The sequence below is a fragment of the Carassius auratus genome, chromosome 19 (assembly GCF_003368295.1).
Source record: "Carassius auratus strain Wakin chromosome 19, ASM336829v1, whole genome shotgun sequence".
Lineage (NCBI taxonomy): Eukaryota > Metazoa > Chordata > Actinopteri > Cypriniformes > Cyprinidae > Carassius > Carassius auratus.
Genome location: NC_039261.1, coordinates 15,815,444 through 15,829,799, shown reverse-complemented (window position 1 = coordinate 15,829,799; position 14,356 = coordinate 15,815,444).

Genomic DNA, 14,356 nt, shown 5'->3' with positions numbered 1-14,356 from the left:
CACACATACTTTCATCTATGTAATCTGCTACAGTGCAGATCATGGCGAATGGATATTTTTTAATAAATCCTTAATTAATGGGCTTTCTGTCACCTGTCTCTACCCAGCTTATCGAGCACATTTGGACAGAATAATACGAGCATATGGTAAGATGGTCTTGTACTAAGCAAACTGTTCATGGTCCTGCATATGGTCCTGCAAAAAGGATAAAATTAGCTACTTTCAAAGGAAGGTCAAACAAAGATTACACAAAACCTTAAATGAAAATGAGAATAATTTACTGTATGTTGCTTTGAAGAAATATGCCAGTTACTATTTTCCATGCAGTTTGAAGGCTAGACAGATGGTCTTTACCACCTTTACAATTCCAAGTTTTTGAGTAAAAAAAAATAAATAAATAAATGAATTATGAATAATTTTGCCAATGTTCACTCAAAAATGAAAGTGCTTAAGCTCAGATCACCGAGGTCTATGATTGATCAGTTCCAAAAATAAATGCAAAAATTTTCCTAATTAAAAGAAAACAAGTTAATAAAAAGGACTGAATCCAATATTTGCTAACATAATAATAATAATAATAATAATAATAATAATAATAATAATTTTAAAACTTTCTGGGGAATTTAATTTAATGTTTCTGTTTATTTCACGATTTGAGAGAAAATAATCCAAATCAATGACCAGAACAGGAACATTTTTATGTTCAAAAAGGTTTTCGCAGAAAAAAAAAAAAATTGTCACCCACAAAGAAAGACAGTCAGAAAATCTTTAGCATATTGGTCTCAAACTCAATTCCTGGAGGGCCACTGATCCAGCTAATCAAGGTCTTCAGGATTACTAGAAACTTCCAAGCAGGTGTGATTTGGAGCTGGTTGGAGCTAAACTCTGCAGAGCTGTGGCCCTCCAGGAATTGAGTTTGAGACCACTGTGTTTAGCACTTAAGCCATCTCACTGTATACCCCCTTTCACACTGCCATTCCGGCAAATACAGGGGTAAAGTGTTCCTGCAATTGTTTCCTGGTCGCTAGATTTTGCACTTTCACACTGCCAGTGATGACCCGGGATATGTGCGTGCTTTCACACACAACCCTTGAAGATCCCGTAACGACACGTGACATCAGCGCGTGACGTGTAATGTACGAGTCGACAACGCTTGGCACGTTATACTTTAACTGAAGCAAGCAAACGGTCTCAGCGTCAGCGCGGAAAGTGAGGAACTAACTGATCTCTGCTTTATTACAGTTTGCACATGTGTTTTCGTTGCGAACGTTGATCTTCCTTCAAAACAGCCGGTAAAAGAGTCGCGCGATAATGCGCGTCATCACTTCGACACGGAATTAGATCTGGCTTTTGTTCACACAGAGCTCGTCCCGGGTCAAACCCTGCAATGTTACTAGGTCCCTGACCCGGGTTCAATTCGGTAATCAGTCCTGGGACGTGGTTGCTTTCACACAGCAGGCGACCCGGCAATGTTCCGGAAATATTGCGGGTCCGACGTGCAGTGTGAAAGGGGCTTATGGCAGTCTGAGGATACAGAAAACAAATAAAGTTCATTCATTTATAAGACACCACAAGTGTAACAACATGGGAGAAAAAATCCTCACAATGTAAAAATAATAATAATAAAAAAAATACAAATAAATTAAAAAGTTATTTATGCAAACGTGTCATAAAAGTGTCACTAAATAGATTTTATGTGAGCAACAACCACAATTGAATCCATAAGTTTGTAAATAAATAGTTTGGATTGTGTCTGATCATGAATCGCTGATTCACTTCATGGTTGACTCACTTCACAAAAATGATTCATTCACAAATTAAATTGATTTGGACTTAAGTTCAACTCAACAAAGCTGCATTAACTAATTTTATGATACTTTGATGATGCGTGTGCATTCTTGAAGCTTAAAGGGACAGTTCACCATTTTTTTACCCCACACATTTCTTTTCTTCTACACAAAATAACATTTTAAATTGTATTATTATTATTATATTATTATTGTATTATTATTATTAAGTCATTGGGTACAATGTAATTTTTTATCACATTTTTTTTTTTTCTTTTCATTTTTGGTAAACCCTCCCCCTTTAAGATTTGCTTAGTGAGCCAGTTGAAAGAAGGAACAACATCAAACTGATAACACATTTGAAAGCAGTTCATCATTGCTTTGAACGCCCAGCCCGCTTTTAAATGATCATGAAAAGGACCTTATGAATCAGCATCCCCCATGTGCTCCTGGCTAGCACAAACAGATTTAAGAAGGATGCTGTCCAGAACATCCAACAGGCTTTCAGATTGATCGCTCCCACCTTTCCAATCGGATGGTGCATGTCGGTCGGTGGAGGGAATGTTTGAAACAGATGAACTCAGAAAGCAATCAGTGCACTGTCACTACTTTGTCGGGCAGACTGGTGAGCCGATCGCCTATAGAACTAATCCACCTTTCTGCAAAAAACACAGAAAAGTGGACCAGCTCTAATTGCAATCTGCCAGCCCATCAGGAAAACACATCGCAGATGCAACCAGGATATATTACTGCTGTTGTGTACATTTTTTTTTATTTCAAAATGTATTTGCTTGATTTTTTTTTTTGTTCTTCTTGTGGTGGCAGCACATGGAGGGCAGCAAGGGAGTGCTTATCAACTTCATGACAATGTCGTGTTGAAATGAAGCACTGCAATAAAGCAGGGTGGAATTCGAAATGGGATTAAATGTTGTTGTGTTTCTGGTCTGCATTTTTCATGATAATTACATGGGAATTGAATTTATTTTCACAGGCTGTCTTAATAAAGCAAATCAATATCTTAAATTGCAGAATGTGGTTGCAATAGTTGACTATTGAGCTTCTGTTGCTTTTTGTTTGGCACTGGGGAAATTTCTTCTGTCCTTTGTTTCTGGATGCTCCTTTGAATCCCTTCAGTGTTTAAAAAAGCTAATAACATTGGTCTGTTTTGTCTTTCATTATTAATGTAGCCTGGTTACTCTGGGATGCATAGAGGGCGGAAACTCTCTAATCTTTATGATGCAAAACACCAGACCTGCTCTCCTCACAATAATAAATATGATAGAAAGGTGGTAATATAAGTATGCTGTGCTCAAGAGGTGCTATATATATATATATAGTGTATATGGTGTCCCTGAGGGCTAAAAATGTTGCTCTGAACAGCGGCTTAGATTGTATTTGTGTGTGTGTGTGTGTGTGTGTGTGTGTGTGTGTGTAAAGGTTTATTTACTGGTGTCTGCTTTATGAAGGAATAGACCAAAAAAAATAATAATAAATAAAAAAAAAAAATCTTAAAGCTGAAGTGGGTCATTTCTGTTCCCACTTCAATCATCGAAAATAATTGCAAAAATAATTACTGTCTTCAAACAGAAGCTCTATAGGTCATTCTATATTGATGCAACCAATTGCTTCATTGCTTGGAAACTGTAAGCAGCCTGCAGTTAATAATTGCTTGTTTCCAGTTTTATAATTGTTACGGAAGGAGACTCACACAGAGAGTTAGAAAAGTGTTGTTTATTTACAGCAGGCGAGGTCGATGGTAATGGCAGGTGAGTAATGAAGTCAATATCACAGTCTTTAGGGAAGATGAGGAATGTAATACTGTAACTTGGGGTTCACAGGAGATCGAGGACAGCACACACCTCGGATGAAGGGCAGACTGGGGGATCCACAGAGCTGAGGACTAGAATTGACACAGAGGGAAACACAGGAGGTAAGTAGTATAGCTGTTAGGCAAGTTCTTCAATGAATTGCACAGATATCAGCGAGAGAGTCTACTTCATACAAACGGGATCGGACACTGGAGAGATGTGAGGTGTGTGCTTATGAATGGGAGCTGAGGGTGATTGCTGATCCGTGACAGGTGTGTGTGATTAGAACTCAGGTGATGGTGTTCACTGTGATTGGGATGTGACTGAGCCTGACCGTCTGTGACAATAATACGTCAATGTTAACTTGTATTGCATATTGGTATCTTTTGCCGCACACATACTGTAACATAAAGGCAATAAGCAAATCAGGTCTATGTTTACCACTGTTAAAGTCACTGACAGTCAAGTATTTAACATTGTTTACATGTCTATCTGGAGTTTTTAAAAGTCTCAAGGATAAAGCATTTGCACATTCATAAATCAACAATATTTCTGGGTATTTCCTCAAAATGCAGTCTGAAACCCTTTTTGCTACCATTACAAACATGTAACCTATCCTGTCAACTCTCAGGGCAGGGCTTTTCATATTATTAGCATTTCACTGGAACATGGCTTGTGGAACATTAGCAATACAGTATATCATCAGGCTATAGTGATGTCAATTATCAGAATTATTATGTGTCTGATAGACTGTGATACATAAGATGCATTACCATGTTGATACATCAACTTATAGACAACCATGTATAATTCACTTTTCCTCTGCTTCGGAATCTGGTTGTGGTTCAAACATCCACCCATCCATCCATCCATCCATCCATCCATCCATTATCTGGGGCTGGGACATGGGGGCCGCAGTCTGCAGAGACGCCCAGATTTCCCTCTCCCTAGACACTTCCTCTAGCTCTTCCAGGGGACACCGAGGTGTTCCCAGGCCAGCCGAGAGACATAGTCCCTCCAGCTTGTCCTTGGTCGCCCAGCCACCCTACAGAGAAAGCTCATTTCGGCCACCTGTATGTGGGATCTTGTCCTTTTGGTCATGACCCACAGCTCATGACCATAGGTGAGAGTAGGAACGTAGATCGACCGACTTCGCCTTGCAGCTGAGCTCCTATTTTACCACGACAGACAGGTATATCGACCGCATCACTGCACCCATCTGCTTGTCAATCTACCGCTCCATCCTTCCCTCACTCATGAACAAGACCCCAAGATACTTGAACTCCTCCACATGAGGCAGGAGCTCTCCACCAACCTGAAGGGGACACGTCACCTTTTTCCAGCTGAGAACCATGGCCTCAGACTTGGAGGTGCTAATTCTCATCCCAGACCCTGGGTTCAAACATATTTAGCTGAATTAATCTAATTTTGCCACTTGTCATTGTGTAATGTTTACTTCTTCTGCTGAGTGAAAGTGGAGCAGGCAGTCCAGGCTGGTGCGATTTAGGATGTGTTCAGACAGAAGTAGATGCCCAATTCTGATTTGTTGACTATATCAGTTTTATAATAATGACCAGCTTACGTCTTCTTTTAAAATTTGATATCTAGCATTTACACAAATCTTTAACCCAAAGCAAAAATAAAAATAAAATAAAATCAGGGTAAAAGTAGGCTAACCCAATAATTAGCTTTCTTTATTATTTGAACATATTACACATTAGCTTAGAAATACTCACAGAAATATGCACAGTACACAAATATTTATTATGTAGACTGACAACTTTTTCAACACCACACCATTTTAAGACATTATGTCATTTTGATTTACACTAAAAATAAATAATATTTTTATTACATTTTATATCGTATGTTATTTGATTTTGCTCAGTGAGTTAATTGTCAGTATGTTTGTCATGTCACTAAATAATAATAGATTTTGATAGGCAGCATATTATCTTAAATAGAGGGTGTTTTGAACATTTGCATGTCAAATGAGTAAATGAGATAAAAACATCATGTCTACGAATATGCTTGGGGAGAAATCATGAGCTCAATAAGCTAAATAATTAATAGAGGTTACAGCTGTGTTTACTCACTATAAATATGCTGATATAACAATCAAAGTGTATGTTCAATTAATATGTTTTAAACGTCTAAACACTTACCTTACCTAGTGAAATAAAAAAGCCATTTGGTTATGGCCAAAATAACTATCACAAAGCGTTCTCACATTATTATATATTACACAGCTCATGTCTGTGTGCAATCTGTTCTTTCACTCACTAGAAGAAGGGGTGTTTTTTTATGTTTTTTTTTTTTTGTTGTTTATTTTGTAGTAGTTCTTACCCATGGTAAAATCTCTGTAACACATGGCCTCGAGCTTATTGCTTTATGTTTCTCTGATGGTGAAGAGTGGAAAGAGTGTCTGATTGATTTAGTCTGCTGAATGAAATTGATGCAAACATGTCTGACCTCTGATAGAGTGTTTGTCTGCGCCGTATTTTATTTTTGAAAATTCCACAACGACCACAATAACCATCATCGCTTTTGTCAAGTGCGGCGGAAAAGTATTTTCTGGAGAGTCTGCATAATTTGAACAGCAAGGCCAAAGCATAAGGTCAAGAAACTCTCACTTTGAATCATCACAATAGATTGCAAATTTGAATGTTTTATGCTGATTGTAATTAGTTAATGACTATGCTGAAATCAAATTATATTTCTAAACAACTGAAGTAGTCCCCACTTGACCAGACTTTGTACAGTTTTTAATTAATCTGTTGAATAGGCTCTATGCAGCAGTGATTTCTTCGCAGCCTGGCCTGAATGATTAACCATGATGAATTGTGCTGTGAACCCGTCTGCTCATCTCAGCTCTCGTGAATGATGAGAGACAGTAAAAGTGGCAGCGACATTTAATTACGCAGGGAGACATCACTGATGTCCGTACTTCATCAAAACATCTCTTAAAACACATCACCTCACCCTTTATTATATCTGCACGTCACAAAACGAACAAATACTGAAGGTCATTGTCAAATAAAACATTTGACTGACAGAAAACTCTGATTTGCTGTTTCTCATTTTGAATACATGATTTAACATATATTTCATAGCGGTTGTTCCTCTTTATTAGAACTCCATGTGACTGAATGTTGAAGAAAGGCTCTTTTTTACTGTTTTGTGAAACCGCATTCCCCCGTGATTCTCATACATGAGACTGAACAATACAGTCAATCATTTTTTGGCACTGTATTTGTGTATTCTTAAGGAAAATGCTAATGTAAGTGCTCTCTTCCCCCAAGGCTGTGCTGCCGTCATGTGAATGGGCCTATTAAACATTATTTTCTAACATTTTGCTGCTGAAAATGGAATGAAGTTGGTAAACAAATTTTTTTTCTTCAACATTCTGTAACAATCAGCTTCCCAAGCTCCTGACATAGTCATAAACTGTCAATTTAAAGGGATAGTTCAACCATAAATAAAAGTTCTGTGTGTATTTACTCTTCGTATTCTGTTATTTTTGATTATTTTTGCATGCTACCCAAAAGGAGAAGAATAAAGGAGAATAAAATCCACTCTATCTTTCGAGCTACAAAAATATATGTAGCCCGTGTAACTTTTAAATGCATCATATATCAAGTTTTCTGAATCTTATGATAACTTTTCTCACCAATAGACCTGAGTCAGTGTAATGCCATGCATTTGCAAAGTTAACAGGTTTACCGTTTAGTTTACAATATTGTGCCTAAAATGAAAAGTATACAGTATTAATATTTTATTAAATTCGTATTGTTGGTCGAAACCACAGCACTCTTGCTCATGTGATATATTGCATAGAATATAGTATTGGAATGACAAGAGGGTGAATAAACAATGCAATCACTCATTTTTGGTGAATTATGCTGTGGAGGGCTTTCATATTTGTTTATATGTGTGTGTATATGTCTGTATGATGGCAGGTTAGTGTAATCTGTAATCTCATAATATTTTGATTATTGATGTTATGTATTAGAGCAGGAGTTTTCAAATCGGGGTCTGCAAGAGAGTGCCAGCGTGACTGGAAATGTTTACTGGGGAAAAAAAGTATATAAAAAAACTAATAACAAAAAAAAAATTATGATTAAATAAAATAAATGGTCACACTTTATTTTAAGGTCCAATTATCCCTATTAATAAACCATTAACTACAATTTTTGCCTCAACAAACTCCTAATTTGCTGCTTATTAACAGTTAGTAGAAGTTGCTAAGGTGGGATGATGAATATGGTCATGCAGAATATGTGCTTTCTAAGTATAAAAAGAAACATCCGATATTTTAATAATAGGCATGCTATTAAGCAACTAATTAATAGTGAGAATTGGTATACTGAAGTGTTACCCAAAAAAAAAAAATGTATTAAAATAAATATATCATATATAAAATAAATAATACAGTTATAACATTACAGTACTATGGGTTGGGGAAAAAAGCATAATGTAACAATTTGTTATTTTGTAAACATATTTATAATATATTAATATTATTATTATTATTATTTATTTTTTTTATTTTTTTTGGTAATTTATAGACTATATATAGCTGCTTTTTCATTATTAGGATCAGGGTCCCTTATATGAGGATGAACATATTTGGGGTTTCATGGCATTTAAAAGATTGAAAACCTTGCACCCATCACTCTACTTCATCTGTCATGCGTATAAATTGACATTTTGCTTTTAGCTACCAAAAGTAACCTAATTCACAATTATGTGTCCCTGTCAGTGCTCTATGATTTGAGTTTAAATGGCTTTACAGTCCCTTTAGTTTCAATGGAACAAGTGTTCATGAGCTCTGAAAGGATTACAGTACAACATTTTTTCCACACCATAATTATGAATGGTATCCAGTTCACTCCTTGGAGGATGAATTGGTGCATAAAGTGTCAGAATAAGTTCAGACGTGATGAAAAATCACGGTACGGTTTGATCAAAGTTAGATGAGAGAGATAAATGAGGCAGGCCTCTGAAAACTCCCCCAAGAAAATCTTGTCTTTTTGGCCTCTCTCCACAGTGCTGAATGTGCAGCCATTCTACAGAAATCTATTGAACACGTGTGAATGTGAAACTCGGCTGTCAAAGGTTTGCATCTCTATATATATCTCTGTAGATTAATCTGGCAGCGAGTGTCTTCCCTTCCATGTCTCTCTGGAACGCTTGGCTGTGTGAAAGGTGTTTGAGTGAGTGGCTTATCAAGAGAAACAGGCGACTGTGGCCGGTATATTTCTGTCTCTACAGTGACAGGACTGACTGAAAGAGAAAAAGAGCAGGGATTGGTGACCCTCACCTTTACCTTGTGCTGAACGAAATTGCTAGTCGTGCTATTGCTTCGTAAGCACAACGCAAAAGGACCCATTGCTCTCAGGCGTTCATAATGATGCGAATGTTAGAAGTTTACACGCATACATATTTCTGTAGTCTAATGTTATTTGGTGCTGCAGGGAAACTATTTAAAATAGCTGTTTTTTTTTTCCTTCTTCTGGGGGTTCCTGGTGTTTGCACAGTGAATTCTGTGGGTTATGTTATGCAGAGAAATCATTTGGTGGTTTAGCACTGCTCTGCTTTGCTCTTTTTGCATGGTTTTACATGCAGGGATATGATCTGCAGGCATGTTTGTCACCATTACAACTGTCTAATTGTAACCAGTTAGTACCCAGCACTAGAACTGGACTATGTGGAGCTTTAGCAGCTACTAAAAGTTGCTCAGAGATTTTTGGTAAGTTGAACTGTTCTTTTATGACATTTTGGTTTGTTTAAAATAACATGCACAAATAAACTGTTCTCAATAAGACCAAGAACATTCAATTCAATCCATTTTTATTTCATGCTTTCACCTTTAAAAGATTGCCATTCACTGAAAAACTGCTTCTCCTCTCTGAACTTTTCTGCAAGAATATTGCACCTCCCGTCTTACAATTTCACAGCCATAAATGATTGTTTTATTTCCGCCTTTGTTTCAGAAATGAATTATGGGCCAGGCACACCTTCACACGGCTATAGAATCACCCCAGCATGCACAAATGCACTGAGAGGAAAACTCTAACACTAATTCAGTCGGATGTGTCCTTTGTGGGAGCTGTGGTGAAAGTGTGGCTTATTTATTCCCTCTGAAGATGATTTCTCCTCTTCCCTCTCCCTCCCTTTTTTTGTGTTGTGAGTGAGGGATGAAGGTGCAGAGGGAAGGAGATTAAAACTGATTTTTTTACCGTCCCTGTAGAGGTATGGGAGGTGTGCTGAGAGGGCAGAGTTTTTCACTGAATGCTGTCGCTGTTACATTATTTATGGCCTTGTGTGCTCCCATTATCTGTGTGTGCACCCTTCACTGCAGCCAACTGCCACCCAGAACACACCTTCATATGTGTGTTTGTGCACGAAGGAGGCGGACCAAGATAAATGCATGTTCCTGTTATGTGAACAAATGTGTTGTTGCTGATGTGCACATGCATGTGTTTGTATTCTGTGATTAGGTTGTCTGTGGAATGACCTACAGACCATAATTTCCTTGTTAAAACTTGTTTACTTTATACACTCTTGTATTTATTTTGTCTTTATTTTTTATTTCATTATTTTTTGCCAGTCCTAAAATCTGATACTGAGTCGAGAACCATTTAAGCCGATCTCAGTACCTGTTTGGTCATTACCTTAAAGGGATAGTTTATTCACCCTTGTGTCGTTCCAAACCTGTTTGAGTTTCTTTCTACAGTGGTACACTAAATATAAAGATATATAGATAGCATATAAAGATATTTTGGTTGCACTTTATTTTACAGTACGTGTACTAACATGTACTTATAGTGTACTTACAGTGTATTTATCTAAGAAAATTCTGGTAATACAAGGTAACTACATGGGTTAGGTTTAGGGGTAGGTTCAGGGTTAGTACCTAGTTATTACATAGTTATTGTAATTACTATAATAAGTAAATAGTATGTACATGAGGAACAGGACTGTAAAATAAAGTGCTACCGATATTTTAAAGCCAAATAGTTCTGGTTATCATTAATTTCCATTGTAGGTTAAGACGACATTAGTGAATTATGATGGTTTTATGAACTGTCCCTTTAAGACTGAAGGCTGAAGACATTTAATAATATTTTATTTTATTGTTTGCATCTCAGTAGTTTAACTTTCAAGGATGAATGATGGTCATAAATTAATCAACTTTTTTTTCTTAAATTATAATTTCTCTTATCTTTCAAGCTGAAATATGACAATCTTATTTGAACAAAACAATTAACATCTCACATTTAAAATTAACTTCAAAAAGCATCAAAACACTACAAAGGGTTGAAATAAATTAAATATAACCCTATTTGGGTTGGAGACATCAATAAGCTTTCATTTCTTGAGATAAGCAGATGTTTTTCTTTAGTTTTTTCTTCTTTTTTATTATGCATTCTGGTGCTCAGCTTCCCATATTCTTTGATATTTGATCTTTCTTTATTAATTTATACAAAACAAAGTAATTTTGTAAGATGCTGTTTAAATGCTAAATTCATATAGTGAATTGATAAACTCATTTTAGTAAGCACATATTTCACTTTTAAAAAGCTTCTTCAGTTGTCTTTTTTAGTATTGTGTGCTCTTATCAAGACTTATATGGTTCTTGATTTGCGACATGATTTTTCGGAGATTAAATGGTTTGTATTGTTGGTTCTTGGTTTCTTTGAAGAACTAGTACGTATATGGTTTTCTAAAGCAAACTAAATAATAAGAAGTTCTTTGTGGAAGCTTCTATGATATGAGGATTTTTTTACTCTTCTACTGGCGGTAAAAAAAAAAAAGATAAATTATCTAAACCATGTACTAAAGATTAGAATATAAAAAATAAAAATAGAGGCCTTTTACTTTGACAGCTAAAATCAGTTAAACATACATTCATAACTCAGGGGAGAGGAGCTGCTGAGTCACTTTAATGTTTTGGTCGCTTGCATTTTTTAACACTTTGTAAGAGTAAGGGTGTGGTCTTAAAATAATCATCAGAAGAACTTATGGGTTTTCCCGGGTATCCCAGAGCGCCGTCTGCTAGTGCTGTTTAGTCATAGTCAGAAATAAACATGCAGTCATCCAGTTAAATTAAATTAGCATTAGCATTAACTTTTTAAAGTCTTCTTTTAGGAAGCTGCATCTTCACACACTCCATGGTGCATTAGAGTCTGCAGAGATATTATATATAAAATATAATTCTTCATTTGACAACAACCTCTAACTCTCCTTTTCCCCCACCCCAGACTTCAACATTTCCCAGAGAGATCCATTATTATGGTTACAGAAAAGAACTGAGGCAGCACAATGCTTCAGCAGAACGCACACCATAATACTTTGCCACTGAAATTAATAGAAAAATAAGTGTAGGCTACCTTCAAGAATACCATGTTGCTACCATGATACACTGTGTAATGGTAAGAAAAAGCAACGGTAATTTTCTGCTATAATTTAATGTATATTTTGATTAATCCTAGAACACAATGCAATGAAGAGCAAAATTCAAAATACAGATAAAACAGCAGTAAAAAAAGATTATTTTTTATTATATTATTATAGATTATTATATTATAATGAAGATTATTTTTATATTAATACAATACATTTTGCCTATTTTTTTACATATATTCTTTACAATGCACATGTTCAGACAACCATGCTATAAAAATCTACACCATACCATTATAGAGTCATTCCATGTCAACTCAACCAGAGGTCCCCAGCTCAATTTTCTGATTTTGCTCATAATTTTTTTCCTGAAATATGATAAACATGTATAGTGCTGAAAGCCAAAATATTAAATGTCATGGATAAATATTTACTAACGAGTAATCCGTGATTTTGTAGTGGGGGGTCAAAATGGCTATTCAGAGGCAAATTACAGGAGGTTTAAAATGACTTCAGAAAGTTGGCAACATCATGGTGTTATATTTACACATAGATTGGTAAGTCTGTTAGCAAAATCTGTTGACTTTAGCAATCTTTGTTGCATTATGTGCCAATGGTTTCCATTCAAAAATGGGGAAAGAGCACCAAAAAAAAAAGTGATTTCTCCAAAGTTTGTAGGCTTGTAACTCAAAAAGTATTAAAGATATCTTAATGCCCTTTTAGATGTTGGATTTTAACAAACTTCCCTTTTGGCATCTTCATTTTTAAGGCCCTATATGTTTCAGTTCCAGAGATTATTGGAATTTCAATATGGCTCCAGAAATAAATTATTAAATTGTTCATGTTTTCAGTGGTCAAAAACCAAATGTTGATCACTTTGTAAAAATATGATATCTCTTTTCTTTTAAAGCAGAATGTGTGAAGTACAAGTAATGTTGAAACCAGAGTATCTCATTTCCTTCGGTCAAAACGTGTCTGAGTGCCATAAATATTGTTTTTCCACAGTTTGATTGCCCATAAGTAATAATCAAGATATTGCAATATGATTTTAGTTTTTTATTTCTTAATAAACTTTGAGAGTCATGTTTTCTTTTTCTAAAATTTGCATGCCTGTAACCCAAGAGGTATTAAAGTTATAAATATGATTTTACATTCTGGTTCCTAAAATGTTTTTTTCTTTTGGAATCTTCATTTTTATGGCCTGTTATGGTTTAATCATGGAGATATTGAGATCTCAGTGCAGCTCAATGTCCAAATTGTTGTGTCCTAACCATTTTCAATGGTCAAAAACCAAATACCGTTTTGTGTTTACCTAGTCATCACTGCTGACACTATCAAATATGCAAATAATAACAGTAACCCAGGGTTTAGGAATGTACTGTGTGACATGTCAGGAATAATTGTTAGCTATGGGTAAAATATGAACATTGTGAAACTTTAAAATAGCATTAGGATGTCATTTACAATGAAGCTTTGAATGTCTGCCATCACAGTTTATGACGTAATCACCCTAAACAAAATCATATTTTTGTGATATTTAATTGTGTAAGAGCTACGTAGACACTCCCCATTGTGTGTGCCTTGCTTTTGTGTCCAGCAAGCGAGAGAACAAAAGTTTTTCACCACTGTGAAAATGTTGTATTTGACAGTCTAAATGCCAACAAATGTGAACGGAAGCAGAATATTTCTGTAGATAAAATATCCTGGTAGTTTCTATTAGTGTAAGATGCTACTCTCATAAAAGTAAAGGTACCAAAAGCAATTTTTTTACAGCAATTTCATAAGACAACCATTTTCTTAACCATTATTTTAACAATCTAAAGAACTTTTCCATTATAAGTTCCATTATAAGACTCTTTTGGAAGGCTTTCATAAATGTTAAAGGTTGTTCATGGAGCCATAGTCATAACATTTATTTTTAGGAGCGTAGACTGATGCTTTACTTATCAAGCAGGCTAAAGGTTAGGTTTTTATGGGCAGCTTTGGCAATGTTCACTTTGGCAATTGCTCTGCATGTATAGGCTTACAACTTTGTAAGTTTTTCCTTACTTTTAAAAAGCATGTCTAAATTTATTTAAGGGCAATAAACTAAATTCACTGGGCTACATCAGGTTCTTTGGGGACAAAGGCTGCTGTGCATTGGTTCTGAAAGGTGTTGTCATTGTGAGGAGTCATCAGGCGCCCCACAGGCTATGCTCAGAAATGAAACCCTCTTGTCTCCCTGATGGTTTTTCAGCACATTCACAGTTAATCCAGCTGCACCTGCCATTTATCAGCTCTGTCAGTGATGCGTGAGCGAGGGAAGTGCTGGAGAACAACTGCAGAATCAAGCCACAGAAGGACACACATCTT